The sequence below is a fragment of the Pelobates fuscus genome, chromosome 4 (genome assembly GCF_036172605.1).
Source record: "Pelobates fuscus isolate aPelFus1 chromosome 4, aPelFus1.pri, whole genome shotgun sequence".
Lineage (NCBI taxonomy): Eukaryota > Metazoa > Chordata > Amphibia > Anura > Pelobatidae > Pelobates > Pelobates fuscus.
The window spans coordinates 282702003-282708002 of record NC_086320.1 but is presented as its reverse complement, the minus strand read 5'-3'; the positions used below and the strand labels follow the sequence as shown (position 1 = coordinate 282708002).

Here is a 6000-nt window from a genome sequence, read left to right as displayed (position 1 = left end):
GGAGAAAGGGACAAGGTGCTGGGGGACAGAGACACACAGAGGGACTTAGAAAGGGGAGAAAGAGACAAATATAGGGGCTGGGGAAGAGACACACAAAAGTAGTGGTATTCCCGTAAAGCTCAAAATATATACAAAATACAGATTAAGCAACAGCACACACAAAACAAATATAGTTTTAAATTCTACAAGGCTACTATTTCCTATCTTCATCAAACACATATGGGGATTCAGTTGCACAATATGGCCATATTGTGTCAAGTCCACCACTATGTCCAAGTACCCCATTATCCTTAATCTGTATTATGTATCTATTTTAGTGTTAATGGTAGCACGATTTTTGAGAAATGCTGGTTTGGGGGTGGGCCCAATTCCCCTTTAATGTACTTGTTCTGACACAAAATAATTTCATTTTTTGGGGGTCCTGCTTAGACTTAGACGGTGTTATTCACTAAATTTTCACACAATAAATCCAAATGGAAAAACTGAAGCAAAAATAGCTGATGATCTGGAAAAATTATCTAACTCAGCAATAGTCACAACTGGCTATCTTTAAATCCATTTTGCATTTAAGATTGGATTTGAGAAAATGTGTGTGTGTATCGCGCACTATAGTGTGTGTGAGATGGCTATATGTAATGGGTGTCTGTGGTGTATGCAATGTATAGTGTGTGTGCTGGCTGTATGTAAAGCGTATAATGTGTGGTCTGTGCTTGCAGTCTGATATGTGTGTGCTGTCTGTGTGTAATGTGCATGGTGTGTCAGGTGGATGTATGAAATGTGTGTTTGTGGTGTGTTCTGCCTGTCTGCAATGTGAGGTGCTCTGGTTTGCACCCCCACCCCCTTAGCTTTACTGGTAAGTTTTCCTGGATCACTGGTTTTCACATCACCCTGGCTGTCTAGCTGGGTACGTATGTGGTCTAGTGGAGGAGCTTGAGGAACACATCTGACACTCCCAGCCCTGACACTGTCTTCCCTAGGACTCCCAGGAGCAGTCCTGCTACTTGCCCGTGCAATTACTTAATACAATTCCAAAACTAAACTTAATTTTCATGGCTGGCTGGGGTCTGGTGGTGCAAGTAAGCCATGAGTGGAAAGTGCACACAAGAAGCACAGCGTATGTTTGTTCTACAAACGGCTCCCTTGTGGTTTGCTCTGCAGTGATATCACGCTTGATGCAAGACACCCAGAACGATTTGTAGATCTCACTTTGTGCTGCTCCTGTTCCATTGCTGGTGCTCACAGCAATGGAATGCTCTCGGCCTGCATGATGTAACGGGACGGTATTGTGCAGTGATCAAGTCTGGTTGCCAACCCCATCTTATGGTTAGAGCCAAAAGTAAAAAAATAAGAAGACGTTACCTAATATATTCTATAGCATATCCTATCATCGCAAAGTCAGTTCCTAGATGTCATGTCAAGTTTTGACTAACATCAAATAGGCCTGTGTCCCCAATATGTCTACATTTCTAACAGGCACATTTTTAAAATAGAGAGAATTTCTAAATAAGAGGCCAAATTCCAAACAGTTTTCTATTAATAAATTGGCAGGGTATTGTAAGACTACACCAGTACACCAGTAATCCAATTGAGACATCCTACAGGAGCTTACATGGGGCACTTCAAAAATCACCCCTAGGGGCATACTCAGCATGTCTGCAGTGCTCTTAAACTGGCAGAATTCGTAACAAAGTTCTACACTGCCCAGCTGCTCAACAACTTATCCAGACAGCATCATTCATTATTAGTGAATCAGTACGTGCTGCAATGGAAGAAGGGGAAGGGGGAATTACAGCACTGCAGTACTATATTTGTTTACCAATTATAATGGAAAGTTGTAAGCTAACCATTTCTCAAAGGGAATTGATCAATAATATAATTATTTTCCTTTTGTTATGACAACAATTATCTAGTGTGTTGCTAAAGGTCTGAGGGCTCCCAAGCCTCTGGTAGAAAATCCGAGAATGAAGAATACACAAAAATACCACCCGGAGGGGCGAGTAAATCAATTATGAGTACATTGATATATCAGTCTGAGATATCTGTCTGTTATTTATATATATATATATATATATATATATATATATATATATATATATATATATATATATATATATATATATATACATACACACACACACACACACACATTTGCATCAATATCATGATTAGTAATTAGCAGAATCGTGATCTATTTTGGGTAAAAAAAAAAAAAAATGTAACCAAATTTTGAAAATCTAAGGTCTGTTAGCAGCATAGAAAATTACTCACTAAACATCAAATTTTTGCTCTGAAAACCATATTACAACATTTATGGGGACATATTTAAGCTGAGAATTGTGTTAGCAGAAGTGGATCATCAGAGACAGAAAAAAAAAGTGGTTTTATGGGATAGGTCCTTAAAATTGGGACAGTCCTGCCATGTACCAAAGATTATCAGACGTGTTCATGAGACTTTAAGGATTATTTATAAAATTGAGAATTCAAAGTGAATGCAAAGATGACATTTTTTACAGTTTGGCTGAATGTAACAACCCCTGGATGTTGGGCTAAGGTAACATCCCCAGGAGGTACTTGGAAACCAGAGTAAACTGAATGTACCTTTCCTGGTTAAATATTTTGTTATTATTATTATTATTATTATTATTATTTGTCCTTAAATTTGAAATTCACTTTGATTTCTTCCTGAAGTGAATAACCCTGTCTGTATGGATGTGTCTGAATGTGCTCTATGTAATCCTCCGATGGCACAATGTTGCAGATAATACTGACACGTTATACGTTGCTGAATAACAGTAACACGTACTTTTTGGTTCCTTTACAATAAAACAACTCGCCCACTCTGTTCATATAGTGCTACAGTTTCAGTTAAAAAATACTGACGTAATAAACTGTGGTCCAGTGAATTGTGTCACTCATATTTGTTCCTCTATGTACAAAGAGTCAAAAATAAACAGCCCTCAGCGTTGCACGATGCTGATGAAGTGGAAACTTCCTGACTAATGAAATGATGTAAAGTTTAAGCAGCTGGTTCTGCTTCTGAGGCAGTTAATGGAAAAGCGGGACAGAAAACACCAAGCAGGAGTGTCAGTGTCCCCAGCAGGCAGTTATCAATGGGTCACCATTTACAATCAGGGGCGGGCATTTAGAGCTTAGACATCCCATGCAAACAACTGCAGAGCTCGCTTGCAAAACCTAACAACACAAAACAAGAAGGGAAAAAAAAAATAGCACCGGCAGCATCTGTGACAGGAAGAGTGCAATGTAGGGGAAGTGGCAAGGCCATCCCTCATCTCGTGGTCTGAGATTCTTAGAGCGCTCGTCTGTGGAACTCCTGTGACAAGAAGAAAGTAGCCACCAGTTCTCCTTGCTTCACTCACGATTCTATTTACTGTGCAACTCCTCCTCCCCAGCTCCTCCTCATCAAGCCTGCAGCTGCTACACCAAGGCTAGAGAGGCAGAGGGATTAACAGCCTGCAGGAAGGATCGCTGCCCTGCACAGAGGTAGGGCACTGCTATAGGCAAAAAAAATCTAATAAAACTGCTGTGCAATGTCTCATTTACTATGTGCATCAATAACCCCATATATGTAATGGGTAGACCTCTATAGATTATAGGGTATGATTGCTGATGCATGCACCCCTTTTGGATATTCTAGGTGACTTGCTGACTGATCTATTATTATTAGTAGTAGTAGTATTGTTATTATTATTATTTTTTAAATTAAAGGTCCCATCCTCAAAAAAAATAAAAATAATAATAAACAGTCCTGATCTTGCATTACACGTTGCCTACTGGGAAAATGACATGCTCCTGCATCAGGGAGTTTAATAGGAGCCTGTTGCAGACAATGGAAGTGGGGCAACATAACTCAGGAAACAAATTGGTTACAAACCGTGACCCCTCGCTCTCCCCACAGCTTGCTGATTTGTTGCTGATCACAACAGTGCAAGTAGAGAGAGCTGAGTGCACAGGAATGCATCAGGAAGCTGGGTCTCTCTGTGTGAGCCACACGTTGTGGAGTTTGCATACTGTGTAGAACTGGCAGTGGTAGACAACTGTCTGCTTAGCAGAGCTGGAGGGAAAGGCAGATGTGACATCAACTTTTGTTTTTATCGGTTTGCACGAGTTCTAGGGATTGCAAGTTCCTGGGCTGTTTCCACAGTCTATCTAGCATGTCCCTTTAAATACATTTAAAGATTTTGTTTATTTTACTACCTCCTATTTGTGCAAACCAACTGCATCATAGTAATTAAAAAAATAAAAATAAGTCTCAATTATTGCTGATGGTATTTTTAGAATTCTTGCAATGATTAGGTCAGAGACAATGTATTTGCACTAATATCTCCTGAGCACAGAAAGGCTTCCCATTTGATTGTGTGAGATGATGCTAGCTAGTGTGAATTCCAGTTTGAATGTAAATGCATGTTTCTTGCCTTAGTGGTTAACCAGTCCATACAATACTGCTGCACTTTTACTATATTAATAGATTGTGATAAAATGGGCAGTTTATATAAAGGCAATAGGCATTTTAGCTATAGAGTATCATATGTTTTGTTCAAATATATATTCAAGATTTATCTATCTGTCATTACATGTCTGGTGATTGTATTCACTACTTCTCTGTATCTCTAATAAGTTGTGATTTTTTTTGGGGGGGGGGGGGGATAACATGATTTATGAGAGTTTTGTTGAATTAATGTTTTTGATGTGCCATAGAAATGCTGAAAATGCCAGTCATTGTGACAGTAATATCTACTATATAATATATTCCCTTGGAATTAAGCCCACTCTGTGTATGGTTATATTGTTTTATGTGAGCATTAGTGATGTCGCGAACATAAAATGTTCGGTTCGCGAACGGCGAACGCGAATTTCGGCAAATGTTCGCGAACCGGGCGAACCGCCATAGACTTCAATAGGCAGGCGAATTTTAAAACCCACAAGTTGTTTCAAGGGGACTAACACCTGGACTGTGGCATGCAAACTCCGATCCGCGGCTGCATCTTGCAGCCGCTTAGTAGATAACTCCCTAATTCCCACGGTATTAGGGAGTTATCTACTAAAAGGCTGAAAGACCTAAATTGGTCTTTCAGCCACATTTACTAATACTAAGTAAAGATTACTAAGATTACTTAGTATTAGTAAATTCTGCCCCTACTCGCTATACCGCGAGTAGGGGCATGTCTAGTAAGCAGTGAGCAGCCAGTGGCTGCTCACTGTAAAAAAAACAACCTATTGGCTCCCACCCCTGTGCGACGGGTGGGGGCCATAAATTACAATGGAGGAGGGGATCTACTGCCCTCCCCCCGGCCCCCACCCTTGAGCGGTGGGTGGGGGCCATAAAGATAATGAGGGGGGGACCTACTGTCCTCCCCCACCGGCCCCCACCCCTGGGCGGCGGGTGGGGGCCATAAAGATAATGAGGGGGAGACCTACTGTCCTCCCCCCCCCACCCCCACCCATGCACGGTGGGTGGGGGCCATAAAAATAATGAGGGGCGGGTCCTACTGTCCTCCCCCCGCCCCCACCCCTGCGCGGTGGGTGGAGGCCATAAAAATAATGAGGGGGGGTACCTACTGTCCTCCCCCCCGGCCCCCACCCCTGCGCGGTGGGTGGGGGCCATAAATCACAAAGGGGGGGACCTAATGTCCTCCCCCCTGGCCCCCACCCCTGAGCGGCGGGTGGGGACCTTAAATACAAAAAAGGGGGGGACCTAAGGTCCTTCCCCCTGGCCCCCACCCCTGAGCAGCGGGTGGGGGCCCTAAATACTAAAAAGGAGGGGACCTAAGGTCCTCCTCCCTGGCCCGCACCCCTGAGTGGCGGGTGGGGGCCCTAAATACTAAAAAGGGGGGGACCTAATGTCCTCCCCCCTGGCCCCCACCCCTGAGCGGCAGATGGGGGCCCTAAATAAAAAGTTCCCCCCCAGGTGACTAGGGGTCCCCAAACCCCTAGTCACCCCTCCACCCGGCGGCAGGTGGGGGGGGGGGTTGTCAAAGATTA

The 6000-nt window shown here is 42.9% G+C and overlaps 1 protein-coding gene across 1 annotated transcript in view; it reads left to right on the top strand.

The window, feature by feature from the left end:
• Positions 1-3399: 3399 nt before the first annotated feature.
• ELMO1 (engulfment and cell motility 1) overlaps positions 3400-6000 on the top strand; it is a 381378-nt gene continuing 378777 nt past the window's right edge. The window contains exon 1 of the mRNA XM_063452154.1: positions 3400-3501. The gene's annotated coding sequence lies outside the window, so the exon portion shown is untranslated. The remainder of the gene's footprint in view (positions 3502-6000) is intronic.